This window comes from Oryctolagus cuniculus, chromosome 18, assembly GCF_051225735.1.
Source record: "Oryctolagus cuniculus isolate XC-2025 breed Fujian yellow rabbit chromosome 18, ASM5122573v1, whole genome shotgun sequence".
In the NCBI taxonomy this organism is placed as follows: domain Eukaryota; kingdom Metazoa; phylum Chordata; class Mammalia; order Lagomorpha; family Leporidae; genus Oryctolagus; species Oryctolagus cuniculus.
In genome coordinates this window covers 75,030,055-75,047,043 of record NC_142884.1, presented here as the reverse complement: position 1 = coordinate 75,047,043, position 16,989 = coordinate 75,030,055, and the positions used below count along the sequence as shown (strand labels likewise).

At 50.2% G+C, this 16,989-nt stretch overlaps 1 protein-coding gene and 1 long non-coding RNA gene across 3 annotated transcripts in view; one reads left to right on the top strand and one right to left on the bottom strand.

The window, feature by feature from the left end:
* The window catches only part of CDH13 (cadherin 13), a 1,120,403-nt gene that overhangs the window by 602,292 nt on the left and 501,122 nt on the right, over window positions 1-16,989 (bottom strand). The window lies entirely within an intron of this gene.
* Window positions 1,150-1,936, top strand: LOC138846591 (uncharacterized). The gene is made up of 2 exons (XR_011384127.2): window positions 1,150-1,273; window positions 1,356-1,936. It is a non-coding gene; the product is annotated as an uncharacterized LOC138846591 (long non-coding RNA).

Sequence of the window (16,989 nt, the reverse complement as noted above, 5' to 3'; positions counted from 1 at the left end):
TCTTTGACATGGCTTTCATGAGCGACCGTGTCCGTCTTCCTTCTTTTCCCACGGCCACTCTTCCCAAAGCCTCTTTCAAAGAACCAACTCGAGGCTTTATTGGTTTCTTTCCGATTGCACATCCTCTTGCTGTGTTGCGTTATCATTTTCTTAGGGCTCAGCTTCCTGTTCTCTGATTTCTATGTGCATTTGGGCTGTAGACTTCTGACATTCCATCCAAACTGCCTTCCGCCACCTGCAACGCTTTCTCATTCTACCCAGGACTACTTCACGTGTACTGCCTACTTTCTAAGCATGCGACTCTCCAGTTGTCTTTGTTGCTGCTTTCTGGTCTAAATGTACAATGATTTGAACACGTTCTCTGTGTGACTTTTGTCTTCTGAAATCTATTGGGGTGCATTTTATGACCAGCAGATGTTGCGTTGGTAATTGTTCTATTAAAAAGGACACATACTCTGCAGTTTTAGGTGTGTTATATACATTATTGAAATGCTCATTACCTTTGTTTACAGCTGGGCTAATTGATACATCATCTATGGAGAGTCCTGCGAGGATGATGTGTTTTTCTCTCTCTACTATTAGTTCTTCCTTATGGGTTAGTTTTGTTCTATGTCTGTTACTGGATGTATTCCAATTTAGGGTTATTATGCCTGCCTGCTGTATGGTTTTAGAAATGTGAGATGTCCCTCTTTATCTGAGCAGTACTTCCTGTAAAGTCTGATAACAGCATAGGCACACCAATGTGCTTCTGGCTACCATTGACACGATAAGTTTCTTTAAATTGTTTCACTTTTAATCTTTCTGAAGCCTTGCACTTAAGGTGGATATCATTTCAGCAATATACAGCTACTGTTTTAAAGCCCAGTCTACAGCCTGCTTGTCCCTTTACATTCCTGGGTTCTCGTGTGCTTCTCCTGTATGTCACCAGCCTGGAAACCATCTCATTGTAGGTGGATGCTGTGTGCTTTCTCCTAACGCGAGTGCATCTCCTCACACACCGAGGGAGAGACTGTCTACAAAGGAGGACACACAGAAACCAAAAAAAAAAAAAAACCAGAAACAGGGAGGCTGATTCTTCCCAACATCCCGTACGAAGCGCCCGTCTTTTCTTTTCAGCTCCTAGATTTAAAGTCCCAGTCCTCCACTCCCGGGAGCTTCAGCTGGGAATGCCCCATGCGCTACAACACGGCCAACACTCCCTGCTGGGAGTGCGTGCTGGGCACTGCGCTGAGACCCTGGGGCCTTCTCTCATGCAACTCCCACAGTACTCGAGGTAAGGACTATTTTTATTCCTATTCCACTGACAGGAAAAGTTACCTCCTAAAGAGTTTAAAAGAATTTGTCCCAAATCACAGGGCTGACAAACTGCACAGCTGAGACTTCAACCCAGGGATTCCAGCTCCAGGGACTGAGCTAGGAGACGCTGCACCTACCGCCTGTTTCACTAAGTCTTCCTACGCAGAAAGACCCGCAGGATACCACTACGCTGGCCCAGTCTGCTCGACCAATTCCCTGTTCTGAAAACTGCTCTGTGAAATGTCCATTTCGTTGCTGGTGGTCTGTCTTCTTACTCGAGGTCTCATTTCCCAGGGTTCCGGTTTTGCTTTTCTGAATGTTCTTCAATGTCTTATGAATCTTCACAGCACATTTTCTAGAAAAGTGTGGATTGCAGTCTTCTGCCACACGCGTTAGAATTCAGGAGAAGAAAATGTATGAACCTGAATTGTTAATCTTACACCTTATTTCTATAGGACGCTGGGCTTTTCTTGCTACAAAAATGTTGACAGTTTGGATTTATCACAATGCATTCAGAAACCTTGAGGTTTTATAACAGAAAATAATGTATCATTAGGCGCTCTGAAAGCATAATGAGGCATTTACTACTTCTTGCTCATTTTGGTAAAGGTTTCCAGAAATAAACATTAACTCACATGAACTTGGTGTATGGATCATTCATGAAGTCAGCAGAGAATGCACACTATAGTTAGCTGCTTGAATTATTTCTCCATAAATTATTCATGCTTCTAATTTATCTAACCGTTTTCTTTCTCTCTACAATATCTGAATTATTCTCATTTCCACATGACATGAGTGTATTAGCATCAACAGAGATAAAGTTAACCCAGGAAAGGAGAGAGAGAAGAAATTAAACGGTTGGCCAAAGGGGCCATTGCCAAAGTCAGTCAGAGAGAGAAGTCATCGCAGGGAAGAGAGTTGTATCTCTCAGGGGACGCACCGAACATTTTGGTCTTATTTTCCCCAGGCATATGAATACTTCATCCTTAACGACACAAGAAATCACGTGGTAAGGACTGCCAGGGATAATTGGAACTACATCTGTTGGGAGGGAGAAGGAGCCTTGGCTCTGGCTGTGGGGTCAATAGCCACCGGTCTGCCGGGAGGTCGCCCTCTGCACGCAACCGGGCACCTCTCCAAAGCTTCCTCAGTCCTGTAGAGATCCAGTGACACAGTCCCTTCACTCCTCACCCTTGCAAATGAGGGGACTTCACAGGCTTCATGGCAATCAAAACCTAAGTTTATTTGGGGGCAGAAATATTTTTGAAATCCCTGCATACCTTTCTTCGTAACACAGATTTTTCCTGAAGTTTTTGAAAACCCTTCATATGCATGAATTTTGAAGTATTTTGCACCAAAATAAACATCTTCTAACCACATTTCCAAGAAACTCTAAAAATCACTCTTGTATATCATGTTTCTATGGCATTATTTTCACTATAGTTAATTATAAAGCTTAAAGAAAAAATAAATCCATAGCAACAGCTTCACCTATTGGCGTACAGCATTTGTTCGGCTAAAAATATGTTTTCAGATATTAAGAGCTGATGGTTCTGTTCCTGTCACAATGCCTAAACTGGCCCATTCTCTATACCAAGCCTATCTCAACCACTTACACCAGCCATGAGAGAGAGAGGTGGACAGGACTTCAGCATTTTGCATGGCTTTGGGGCAGAAGCAGCCTCAGGCTGGGGTGGGGGTGGGGAGGATCACCTGAGCAACAGGGGGCTGGAGGGATGAACAGAACCGACAGGGTGTGGCTACTCTTCATACTGCTCAGTAGGCACCGGAAGCCCGGCAGGCTTTCAACAGGGCGGGACGCCAGCCCTGCTGTTCCCAGGGAAGTCACTTCAGCAGTGACAGGCATGGGAACTGGATCTCCAGGGAAGGGGTGAGGTTAGGCTCCAGAGGGAGGGGCTCTCTCAGGCCAGATAAGAGGAAATGATGCCGAAGCCACGTGTGACTGCTGTGTGTGAAAACCACACTGCAGGGAGGAAACGGACAGGAAGTGCCACCGACCACCAGGTGATAAGGCACCAGAGGCAAAACCAAGGTGGAGGGCTTGGGTGCCCAGGGAGACTGGTCGCCACTGCAGAAACAGAGCACCCAGGAGGATGAGGTGCAGAGACTGCTGAGGGTATTTGGAGACAGACGGATGGGGACACAGACACACACACACGCACACACACACACACACACCAACCCTGCGAGGCCTAGGACACAAGTGCAGGCAGGCAGTCGGAAAGTCCTCAAGGTCAAAATGTAGGGATGGATTTGGAGACTTCCTGGAGGGGGGATATTTGAAGCCATCAGGCTGAATGAGATTGGTGAGGACGTAGAGGACAGTCGAAGACAATCAGGAAGGGAAATGGGTGAACGCCTGTAACAGGAGGAGGAGGGAGAGGCAGAGATGGAGGAGGACTGGCACTAGGGGCTGCCCCACAGTCTGCATCCCCAGATGTCAGGGCTCCGTGGTTAGGCAGGCGTGTCCTTGTGCAAACCTCACACAGCGTAACTGCCTGAGCTAGAAGGCTACCACTTCTTAGGTGATACAGCCCTGTGGGGCCATCGTCATGTGAGGGACATCACTGGGTTTATTTGGTATGTTTTTTATTAATAATTTATTTGAAAGTCAGTTACACAGAAGGAGGGAGGGGGGAGGGGGAGAGGAGAGGGAGGGAGAGGGAGAGGAGAGGGCTGCAATGGCTGGAGCTGCACTGATCTGAAGCCAAGAGCCAGGAGCTTCTTTTGGGTCTTCCATGTGGGTGCAGGGGCCCAAGAACTTGGGCCATCTTCTACTGTTTTCCCAGGCCATAGCTGAGCTGAATCAGAAGTGGAGCAGCTGGGACTCGAACCGGTATGCTGGCAATGCAGATGGCAGTTTTACCTGCTACACCACAGCACCGACCCCAAGGGACATCATTGTTACACTGCACATGACTGCCCATAAAGAGTGGGAGACCACGAACAGTGACAGGCTCTCGCGCTTCAAAGAGCAAATTGCTAAACAGCCCCTTTACCTTCTTAGATAAAACTTTACAGACACTGTGCAAAACAGTTGGGTGTTGTCTCCAAAAGTCAAGCATAGGGTCACCAGGTGAACCAGAAATTCCAGGTCTAGGTGTGAATCCCTGAAGATCAAAAACTAGTGCACCAACACTCATACGGCCACGCATGTCCACGGCCGCTCCGCTCACAGCCGCCAAAGTCAGCAACACTGCAGACAGCCACCAGACACCAGCACACAAATAAATCATGGTCCACGTGTGGAACGAAGTACTATTCAGCCCCCAAAAGGAACGGAGCACCGATACATGCCGCAGCGTGGATGGACCTCGAGATTTTATGCTATAAACAAGGAGCTAATCCAAAATACCTCACACGTTAAAATTCCATCTACGCTGAGCACACCCAACAGGTGACTCAGAAGGAATGCAGACCGGCGCTTGTCAGGGGCGGGGCACAGAGGGGAGTGCAAAGCAAATGATGAACGGACAGTTTCCTTATTAAAAAAAAAATGAAAGGCAGAGAAGTAGGGAGGGAGGAATAAAGAGGGAATGGTCTTCCATCTGCTGGTTCACTCCCCACACGGCCACAACAGTCAGGCATGGAGGCCAGGCCAAAGCCAGGAGCCAGAAACCCCATCTTGGTCTCCCACATGGGTGGCAGGGCCCCGAGTATTTGTGCCACCTGTTGCTGCCTTGCCAGGTGCATTGGCAGGGGTCAGAAGAGGGGCAGCTAGCAATCAGAGCAGCACTCTGCTACGGGATGTGGGATTTGCAAGCAGGGGCTTCACCCGCCGGCCCCAACCCCAGCCCCAGGGCCCGTTTTGTAGGGATAAACAAGTTTTGAAATTAGACAGATGTGCTGACTTGACACCATTATAAATCCATGAAGTGCCACAGAAGTGTTTCCTTGAAGTGACTAACTTTATCTTATATGGCTTTTACCTCAATAAAATAAAAATTCAAAATAAATTCCTAAATGCTTCAGAGAATTCAGGTAGGCTCAGGAGTGAGAAAACCAAGGAACCTGGCTGTCTTCCCATGACCTTCAAAACAGAGACATTTCAGCAAAACTTCGGGGTGAGGAGTGCGGAGGTTGCCTTAGTGATGCAGGGACGATGCGTGTGGACCGCTTCCCAGAGCCCAGTGCACGCGGGTGAAATGGCTCCCTACAATCGTGCTTTAGCGTGGGGAGACGTGAGTACGTCTGATGGCACGGGGAGGGCTCAGGAGAGGACGGGACGGAACAAGCGAAGACGAGAGAGCCTGAAGGGAAGAATGTAGTGAACAGGGCTCGCTCCTGGACCGGGCGAAGGAACATTCCAAAATGAGGAGGAAGGCGTGGCCCTCCTGGAGAGGGTTGGGAAGGGCTGAAGTGCGCACACAGCAGACTGGACGGAGAAATCTCAAGGCGCTGGTATGGGCTTCTCGCAGCGCGGAACATTGCAGGCAGTGAGATCAGCTAACTGCATAATGTGAATGGCAAGGTCGGGGAGTGGCGCAAGGTGTGAGCCAGGAACCAAGGATGAATAATCACGGAGCAGCAGCAGTCAGGCGGCAACCAAAGTGGGCGTGTGCACAGCTCCACGGTGTGAATGGCTCCACGGCCGAGCCATCTGCAGGCCTCCTCCATCTGACTTTCCAGAAATGGCTTCCTCCGTGTGCGGCTTCCCACGTCTGTCTATTGCATAGCGCCCTATGAACCTCAGTCCAGCCTTACTGAAGGGAATTCCAGGTCAATCATCCAGTCAGGATTCCCTGAGCTGTGACTGTTACAAACGAACAAACGTGCCTTCAGTTCCTCTTCTCCGGCACTGGGACAGCGCCATCAGCGCCGGCCGTGGACTGCCTGCACGCACCACGCACCAGGCTCATATGTTTTAAACCGTTTGCCTGCAGCTCTTGAACCAGTCTGAACCTATTTTACTGTGATAATGTTCTGCTCATATTTCTCTGTTTTCTCAAAAACTATGCGTTATTAAATGCTTTTTGATCACATTTTGAGTACAAAGTATGGCTCCAAAACACGGCAGCCTGCTAACCATGGGGAGGCCATACATCTTGCCCACACCTTGCCGCATTAATCTATAAAACTGAGATAATTTTATTGCTAGAGAGAACTGCTGTAAAGATTAAACGATTCAACAGGAGACTGGCTCTGGTCCCTTGCCCAGAGGAGGTAGTGGTCTGCCTTGGTAACACCAGCATTCACCCCTTGTCTGGACCTCGTTACGTCATGAAGTATTTATTCCATGTCATAGTGTGTTCCTTGTTTGATTTATCGCAGTGAACAAGTCAGTCAGGCCCCTACTTCTACTGAGCACATAATTTCACTCTACTCAATAAATAAATACATAAATATCAAAACTGCAAGGTTTATGTAGAATTTGGGAAATCATAGGGAAAATAGTGTGGGTTTTTTTTTTTTTTTTTTTTTTTTTGCAATTCTTTTCCTTTCCTTCAGTTTGAGCCTTCTTTCTTGATCTCTTAGAGAAAATATTACCCAAGGGGCTCAGTGAAAGAGGAAATCATGGCTATGAAGGCAACAGGACCCATAGTCAAGCCCTTAGGGGCGAGGCTTTGCTTAAATCTAATAAGAAACTTGGCACAAAAAGCGCAGTCACGTCTCCATTATCTGTGGTAACCAAGACGTAAGAGACTGGACAGAGCAGGCAGAAGCAGCATACATCCCGGTAGCTGTCTGAATATTGTATAGCAGAGGCATGAGAAACTGTGGCACACAAAGGCAACTGGAGTGAGAAGGATGGGTAGGGGTCTGCAGACAAAGCCGGGTGATAGTTATTCAGCCCACGCCTGGGGACTCGGGGAGAACCACCGTTGTTTACAGCTTTACATCTTCAAAGGAAAGAAGTTGTAAAAAGTTGCTGTCAACAGAAGCCCAATTTGCTTGACATGATGAAGGGGCTGGATGGCAATGCACACTTTGTGTCACAAGGATTTGTTGCAGACAGAGAGCAAGGTGAGGGAACCATCTGATTTCCATAAACAGCTGGGAGGCAGGAGGAAGTGCAAAGCCCTGTCTGGGATCTCAGGTCTGATCTTCGCTGAGAGGAAGAGGAGCAGGCACGGCTGCGTGGCTGCACGGCTGCACGGCTGCACGGCTGCACGGCTGCACGGCTGCGTGGCTGCACGGCTGCGTGGCTGCGCGGCTGCGTGGCTGCACGGCTGCATGGCTGCATGGCTGCGTGGCTGCGTGGCTGCATGGTTGCATGGCTGCATGGCTGCGTGGCTGCACAGCTGTGCGGCTGCACGTCTTCCTCTCTGAACCTACACGGCTGGGGGGGAAGGCTGCAGCCATGGGGGGGGAGCAAGCTGATTGCTCTGTCCCACCAAAGGCTGCTTCACTCTCAGAGAGAATGTTCTGGAACTGCGTCTTGGAGACGACACCAAGCTGTCTGAGCCCCCCTGGCCTGGAACAGCCTTTGCATCTCTGGGATTACTTGGTCTCGTCCTGGTGCGGGTCCAGTTCTGTGTGAAGTCGTCCACAACCAGCTACGTCCTCCAGGCTTTGGAGAGCGGGAATGGCCGACAGTCCTAGGCATTTGCAGTTTCTCTGCCCAAGTTTAGATCTCATGTGTGAATCCTGAAAGTGTGTATGCAGAATTACGCACAATGTTTTCTTATTGTTGTTTCTTTTGGAAAACCAATCTATCTGCATCTAGAGAAAGAAGAATGCGTGTTGGCAAAGTTTATCTGTTAAAAAAAACAAGTGGCTACCTTATACTTGGAAGAACACACACACGGTGTTAGCTTCTGATTTCTGCCACTTCCTGCCTTATTAAGAAAGACGAAAGAAGCCGGCGCCGTGGCTCAATAGGCTAATCCTCCACCTTGCGGCGCCGGCACACCGGGTTCTAGTCCCGGTTGGGGCGCCGGATTCTGTCCCGGTTGCCCCTCTTCCAGGCCAGCTCTCTGCTATGGCCAGGGAGTGCAGTGGAGGATGGCCCAGGTGCTTGGGCCCTGCACCCCATGGGAGACCAGGAAAAGCACCTGGCTCCTGGCTCCTGCCAGGATCAGCGCGGTGCGCCGGCTGCAGCGGCGGCCATTGGAGGGTGAACCAGCGGCAAAGGAAGACCTTTCTCTCTCTGTCTCTCTCACTGTCCACTCTGCCTGTCAAAAAAAAAAAAAAAAAAAAAAAAAAAAAAAAAAAAAAAAGAAAGACGAAAGAAAACAATTCAGTGAACAACACTGCAGGAAGGCCCCAGTGGGATGTGGGCACTTGTAAAATTTTTTTCCATGTAGTACCCCTAAGGAGTATGGACCACAGGGAAACAGCTTTCAACTTCCTTAATGGGAGCTAAAAAAAAAAGACAAATGGATTTGGCCCTGGAACAGAGTTCAAGTGTTTCCAGTTTGCCCCTGTGATATCTGAGGGTAGACTTAGCTTCCCCTAACCAAGTGACTTGGGTGAAGGTAAATAGTGTAGCCCAAGGCCACTGCCACCTTGGCATCTATCACAAACCATGCCCAGGCCGCAGAGTCACATGGTCCACACGCGTCTGCCCTAGGAAGGTACACTGGATAAGAGTTGGCTAGGGATACAACTTTTTTGCTAACTTTTCTACAAATGCTCAGGTTTCTGCCTTAAAAGTTTGTGTGAGACCTTGTAATTTGATTGACATATGTCCTAGACGGAGAAAGAATAAAAAATATCACATCCTCCCTTTTTTCCTTCGTTACCTACATGTTGAGAACTGAGACCAAAGGATCCAACGGTTCTCCCTCAAAGGCTGTGTCCTCTCATCCCGGGAGCTGTTCCCCTGTCAGACAGGAGGGGCAGACCCCGGGACAGAGAACCCTCCAACACTCAGATTTGGAAACCTACACTACCTTCCATGAGACTGCACATCTGAAGGCTCCAGTCACAAGGACAGCTGTGTTCGGGTGTCATGACAACATCGGGCTCGTCCTCCTACCTAGAATTCCGCAGGAGACTTGCTCGGTCTGCATTAGGTTTTCTTTCCAGCAGCTTTGACACTTCTCAGTGTCACTTCATCTCCCACAAGGGCATTCCAGCTTACTGGCAACGCCAGCAGTGCCTCCAGGGTCTCTGCATGAATCACTCTTAAAATTTCAGGGATGAGGGGGCTATCAAAAGGAGGTGACCACCCCTTTTTTACATTTGCAATTTACTGGTACTTGACTTATGGCACCAAAAGATTAATGGTGCTGAAAGATAAGAGGGCAGCAGCATGTCAGAGCGGCTGCAACACATTCATTCATTGTATCACCCGATGCCATCACAGATACCAGGTGCAGTGCCCAAGGCTCCATGGACTTGAGCAGCCTCTGCTAGCTGGGGGGGCGGCCATGTGACCAGCTCTGTGACATGAGCCCCACCTCTGAGCCTCCTGAAACAGGAATGACAGTGTCGTTCTGAGGCTTTAATCAGATAATGCAGATGCAAACACAACTTTAAGTCATAATTTTAAAAATAGGAGCCATCCTTCCCAGACTTTGGGGCTACAAAGATGAACAAGGTAAGGTCTCTGGCCTTGGGAGCACTTGCATTTGGTAACCCTGTGCTGTTTCCATGGGGGTTCTTTTCCAAAGGTTCTATTTATAGGGAAAAAATTTCTAAAGTCATAACACAGGGCTTGTCCACTCACCTAAAATTTCTTTAGGAGTTTCACTCAACCACAGATTTGCCTGTCTTCCTTACAGGTTTTTAATTTCCCTGTGCTATTTCATAGTCTTTACCAGAGAACAGAAAAAAATACCAGGGCTGATGTCACTCCCAGTGCTGCCAGTGAAGCAGCAAGCGCACCCAATCCTGTCTCCGACTGATAAAGGCTGGCACTGGCTGTGTTACATAACCTCTGTGGGCCAGAGCCACTTCAGTGCCTATAAAACAGGAAAATGGCATGGATCAGAGAAAAAGATGTGAGAGTGTTCAAGGCCATGCCTAACAGGATGAGGGCACCCAGAGGACTGTCCTCTCCATCCTTCTATCAAAACACGTGCGCGTCCCAGAACTCCAGAGTAGCCATTCGCCCCTTGGAGTGACTGCACACTTGACAAGGGATGAGTCCAGATAGAGATGTGCTCCGAATGTAAAATGCACACTCGATGCCCGAGACTTGGTGTGAGAAGCAGCCTACAAGAGTCACTAATAATGTTCACAGGGATCACTAGTGGAAATGATAAGATAAATGATAACACACACAAATAGTGGGTTAAACAAGATACATTACTAAAATGAATGTCACCTGTTTCTTCTAATGTGACTCTATGAAACCATAAGGAAATGACACATGTAGCTTGCACTGTATTTCTATTGGACCCTGCTGCTGCATAGAAGGAAATTCAGAGGTTTCCCGAGCCAGAAAGAATCTTCCTTTAGTTGTCTAGACTTCCTGTAGGATCTGTTATTGTCCCCCCAAGCATTTCAATTAAAGTTAATCTTCAGAATATAATTTTCATAGGTTCTGATCCACAAAACAATCAGTTATCTCCTTAAATTAATGAAGCAAAGGATGCCTTTTTATTTGTATGTGAACAGTCTCCCAGAGCCGGGGACCGCAAACACAACAATTTAGGCACGTGTCATCGCACACCAGCCTAATACCACACTCTAGGCCCAATTCTCCCATCTCTCCGGATCGTTTTCCAACTATGTATTTCCCCCAATTTGGATGACAGTTAAATGGATACTAGTTTTCCTTACGAGTAATGGAGGAGGCTTTTGCCACGGCGAGTGGCACCCTACGGGTTGTTGAAGTTACCATACTTGTTAAACGAGTTCAGCGCTTGCATCTTTAACTCCTGATTTCTTTACCACCCCAGTGACTGCACAGACGACTCCTCCCTCGAGTGGTGGGAAAGCATAGTTCGTGCACGCAGGGTCAAGGTCACTGACCAGCTCCACTGGCTGGCAGGCAGTGGGTGAGGTCTGGAGTCACGGTCACTGATGTTACTGCAGCGGGTTGTCTATATTTTTCAAGCATCCAGGAAGCTTTCGAGAAGAGAAGTCAGGCTGCAGTGCGGCAGGTATCTTTGAGGTCAGAGGAAGGCAAGGAGGGGAAGTACATGGTTGGCTCAGGATAGGAGACAAAAGGAGTTTGTCTCAGTAACCAATGCCTTTCTGTCTCGAGTGTGTGAGGGAGGGAAAGGGGGAGGAAGTACAGAAGGGATGACACCTGCCTGCGTTCTTCAGGCAAGAGCCACTGATGGACCCGTGATTGACAGTCCTCGGGGAAGGCATCATTCCCTGTGTCTCACGACGGCACCCAGGCAAGGCTGGAGTCTTAGCTGCCATGCACGGATGAGAAAACCTACGCTCCCAGGAGTTAGGTGACCTTGCAGACCACGTGGCTGTTGGGTGGTCCAATACCAACTGCAGGCCATTGCAGGCTCCCCTTGTTTTCCTCCATAACAACAAGGTCACCTTCCTTGGAACACAAGAGGGCAAGAACAGAGGGGTCCTTGGCGTCACTCCACAGGCTCCAGCGCCTGGCTCCCCCCGGTCCTTAGCTGATAGAACGCTGAGACTCTGGGAAGCAGTGGGTTTGAAGATGGCTGTAACCCAACGGGCAAGACAGATAGCAGCCAGCACTGTTGCTGTTGGCTTCTGGGTGTGTTTTATACTTTTATCTTAAAAACTATAAACAAAAACAACTGTTCCTCCCAAGAGTTTCCTTCTTCTGATTGCTCCTTTTACTTTATTTTACTTTTTTGGAACTATTTCCATCCTGATTCTTCAAACTGGATTAGGAGCCAAAATTATGTCTTTTAAACTGCATGTTTACAGTGGTGATAAGCAAGCGAGATAAACAAGCCTTAAACGCAGACTTTCCAGTTTCTGTGGTCACTTTGTCTCTTTCATTTCCTTTGTAAAAGGAGTCTTCAAATGACTTAAAAAGAGAGCAAATTATATATTTTTTTTTGCAGTTAATTTCCGGGACTTGATTAAGAGCCCATTTTGCCTTTACTGAGAACACCTGTGCAGACCTCCAGGGACGACACAAACAATTCTGAGCTCACAATTCCGTTCTGCCACGGTGGGTGTTTGGTCTCAGAGAATTCCCTCTCTAGGACACTCAGTCCATGCTTCACAGAGAGGGGGCACGTGGAATGGGAGTGGTGATGAGAAACGTTCCTCCCATACCCTCAAACGCCATGCTAGGTGTGGGTGGGATGGGATTTAGTCACGTCTGGCAGGACAGAAAGTAAGTCCCCTCTGCTGCCACCTTCACTCACTGAGCATGTGTGGTTAAGGCTGGCTGTGACCATACAGCCGCGAGGAGGACCTGACGCTGTCAAGGTACCTAAACGGGCTGGGTGCTAGTCTAGGTGCTTTGCATCTATGAACTCCCTTAAGGGGTATACTGTCACGAACCCATTTCACAGCTGAGGAGACTGGGGCAGAGGGCAGGTGCAGGATTCCCGTCGAGGTAGCATAGTGCTGGAACAGTATTCAGAATCCTAGGCTCAGGTCAGCATGCAGACGGGCGCACAGTCGAAGCATGGAGCTGTGAAGGGGAGAGGCAGGCAGGCTCGGTGCCGAGTACAGAGGAAAAGTAGCCGGAGTCATTCGGAGAGGTGTCCCTGCGGTATCCATGGGGTCAGCCAGGTCAGAGGGTGCCGGCCCCTGGGTGGTTATTAGCAGAGAAGCAGCCAGTGTGCAGGGATGGGCGAGCTTGGCCAATTCAAGAAACCACAGGTGGCTTGTTATCAGCAGAGGCAGAGTTCAAACTAGGGAGTGGTGTGAGAGGGGTCACCCATCACACTCCTTCCCTTGTTCAAAAGGTACTGAGCGCTGGCTGTGTGCCGGGCACTGCGGGCAGAGCGGTGCACACAGGTGGAGGGAGGGAACGGACTACATTCCTATACTGCTCACGCACAGACCTCACAGTCTGACCAGAGGGCCAGGCAAAAACACACTGAAACAAAGACGTCCACTCGTCATTACAGATGGAGAGGAAGCCCCGGGGGGGGGGGGGCTGGGAGGGAGAGCAGCAGGAGGCAGCCCCCTTTGGAAGGGGTCGCAGAGCAGGTGCCGAGGGGGAGGTAACATGCAGGCAGGTGAAGCCACTTACAGATGGGCAGGAGCTGGATTTGAGCGGAGGACACGTGCAGACCTCTCGCCTTTGGAACTGACACCAGGGGCTGGTAAGCAGGTCAGGAAGCGAGGGAGCTTGAAGCAGAAGCAGAGTGTGATCAGATGTGCACTTGATTTGCACAGTCTGGGAACAGGGACCCCAGATTCCAGCCCACAGCCTGCAGCCCCTACAGCTCTCCACAAGGGACCGTCAGGGAAGACTCCTGGTCAACTGTTCTCTGTCCTAAGGACCCAGCTGACCGGCCACAGACATCCGAAATCTACAGCTGCTCAGAGCCTGGGCTCCCACATGCCAGGATGGATTAAGGGCAGTTCCCTGAACTCCCAAAGCAGAGGTCAAGATGCATTCCTGCAAGCTTCTGATACCTGTTCCCAGATGGACCGCACCCAATTCATTAATGGACGCCAGGGTTCCTTGCCATCACCTCTAGTTCTGTCAGCTACAACTGCTTAACTCAGAAAGAAAAGAAAGAAAATGTTGGGTTGGGGGAGGAGAGCAGCCTGGGAAATGAAGTTGAAGAATCCCATTTATCCTCCAGGTAAAGGCACCCCTGCAGAAGGAACGAAACACAAAGCGTTTCCATGGATGTGTCCGCAGCCCTGTGTACAAGGTACGCAGTCAGACAGACATACAGACACACAGACACACACACCTCCGCTCCCCGTCCCCATCTTTGTCAGCAGTGAGAGACGGTGCTTCAGGCAGGGTCATGTCTCAGTTCTGTCCAGGGACACTTCTGCGCATCAGGTTCCGCCCTGTCTTCCACAGCCTCGCAAATGCTCTTGCGCCACAAAGGTCAACCTCGCCCCCTCCTAACGGTTTCCCCGAGCACGCCTAAGACAGGGTTCAAGGGGATCCTCAGCCTTCTCAGTTCCAGATTCTGGGTGGACCATTAAAAATACAGGACTAGCTGGAGAATCCCTAATTAAGCCATTAATAACTGGACTACACAGGTTTGGGCTATGTGCTCTCAGAGTGAAACAGTGTTGCAAACAGCAGTTGAAAATAAGAGATGCCTCCTTTTACTAAAGAGGAGCTACTGCTAAATAGGACTGTGCTCGGCCGGCGCCGCGGCTCACTAGGCTAATCCTCCGCCTTGTGGCGCCGGCACACCAGGTATGGCGCTGGATTCTGTCCCGGTTGCCCCTCTTCCAGGCCAGCTCTCTGCTGTGGCCAGGGAGTGCAGTGGAGGATTGCCAAGTGCTTGGGCCCTGCACCCCATGGGAGACCAGGAGAAGCACCTGGCTCCTGGCTTCGGATCAGCGCGGTGCGCCGGTGGCAGCGGCCATTGGAGAGTGAACCAACGGCAAAGGAAGACCTTTCTCTCTGTCTCATCTCTCACTGTCCACTCTGCCTGTCAAAAAAAAAAAAAAAAAAAAAAAAAAAAAAAAAAAAAAAAACAGGACTGTGCTGAACACGCGAGGCTTAGAGAATGGTTTCTCCTGAAACATGGTGTGGAATTAGCAATGGGAAATCCACCCTGCCTGTGCTGTCCTGGGCACCCTGGCTGCATCTCTGAGCTTGACGTTCTGCCCCTGACCCCATCGCTGGCTTCTGTCCCAGGGTCTCATTGAATACACTGAATTCCACTCCTCTCCCCTCTCTAAAGTTTCCACAATCACACCCCAGAAAGCACCTGCCACTTGATGTCTGGCTCCGGCGGAGCAATCTTTGATCTTACCCAACTCCGTACTTGAGAATTTGGGGTTCAGAGCTGAGGGACCCGACCACAGTCACTAAGTTGTGCAGCACAAATTTCAAAGCCCAAACTCCCACCACTGAGGTGTCTTCCCCAGGTCCACAGCCTATGAGTCGGTTGCAGATCAGCCATCAACTCCCCACTTCTGCATTGCGATGTCCCTGGGAGCCCCCATCTCAACACATGTGAGCCTGACCAGGCAACTTCCCAGTCCCTCCTGTCCTGATTGGTCCAATTATTCTCCGTCCTCCAGGCTAGACAACATGGAACCATCTGGACACCGAACCTTAGCTCTTTCTCCCTTCAAGCCACATCTTCCATTTCTTGTTTTCCTCCATTGCAACTCATGCTTTTGTCTCTTGATCCCTGGGCAATGCCAACAGCCACCTTGTGGCCCAGCTGCCCGGCCGGTAGAGTGACAGGGAGAATGGATATTTAGAGAAAGGGGCAGTGTAAGATCCTGGGAAGTTAGTACCACCCTTACTTCACAGCCAACAGATAAAAATGGAGTGGAGACTCACAGATAAAGCAATTTCCCCAAGGACACACAGCTAAGAGGCAGACATTCCCCGTGAGCTACTCCTCACTGTGCAATCTGGCCCCTCCCTCCAGGCCCAGCCACGCCCATCCTACTCAGGAAAAGCAGCAGCAGCCTGGTGGAGTGGTTCGAGGCCTGGCTGGGGTCTCAGCACCAGGCTGTTCCTGACCGCTGTGTGACCTCGGGTGAGCCGCTCCCCTCTCTGTGCCTCAGTGGCAGGAGGACGCAGCCCCTCCCTTACAGCTGCTAGGGAGGGCACAGGAGCCAGCGCCTGCAGCCCAGGAGAGCGGCACCTGGCACACAGGTGACCCCACGTGACTGTAACCTGCCCAGCCTCCCTGTCCTCTCCTCACCCAAGGGCACACAGCGCCACTCACCGGCCTCCCACGGACACGCGTGCTCACACTCCCTCCCCGGCCAGGAGCGTGCCCACTCCTGTAGGCTTTCCCTCTCGAGTGGTCAGCCTGCGTGGCTGCACACAATGGGATCTGCAGAGCTCTCGACCCTGCGCTGCCTGCAAGGGATTCTTTTGCTATCTATGTTGTTTTCTTTCCCTTTATTCCTTTCTGGGGCCTTTTCTTTTTTCTTACAACCACATCCGGGCATCTGCGCAAGGCCTATTTTCAAACCTCGCGAAGTCGCTGGAGGCGGGAGACGAGTGCCCACTCCGCTCCGAGTCTGGCAGAGCCAACAGCACAGCAGCCTCCAGCCTGCTTTAGGGAGCAAACAATCGCAGCCGCACGTTGTTGACGGTGTGTTCGCACAGCGGCAGGCAAATGAGAGACACCAGGGCTCGGGGTCGCGTCTGGAGGCCGTCTCACGAGCACTGAGAGACTTGGTGGCCGAGTCCCTTCCTGATGGCCCCAGGTCTCCCACCCCTCAAGGGGAAGTTTGCTCTGAGAAGTGCCCAGGTTCCCTCCCACTCTTCCAAGCAAAATATACGATGCCGTCTTTTCCAGACACAAAGGGAACCACTGGCCGTGATGGACCCCATTCATCTGAACAGATCCAGTCCCACAAGCAAACGCCTTGTGAGAATCTACACACCACTTATGAGCCCCCAGGCAGCACGTCCTGGCAGTTTTGAGGCTTCCGGTATTTGCCAACTCACTGATACCCAAGTCAGTGAGGTGTCGTGAATACGGCTGAGGGTAAGTAACAGAAAAGCTGGCCGGCACCGTGTCAGTGGGTTTCCACGTTGGTTTCTCACACTGAGAACCGTGTTTTCTTGGAAAACATCTATGAGCTGCATTGGTTCCGTTTTTAGGCTGGGATGTACCCATAACTGATAGTCACAGATGGGAAGAACAGGGAGTTCATCTGGTCTGGGGATGGCAAACAGATTCCAGCCCTGGAAACGCCCGCCCG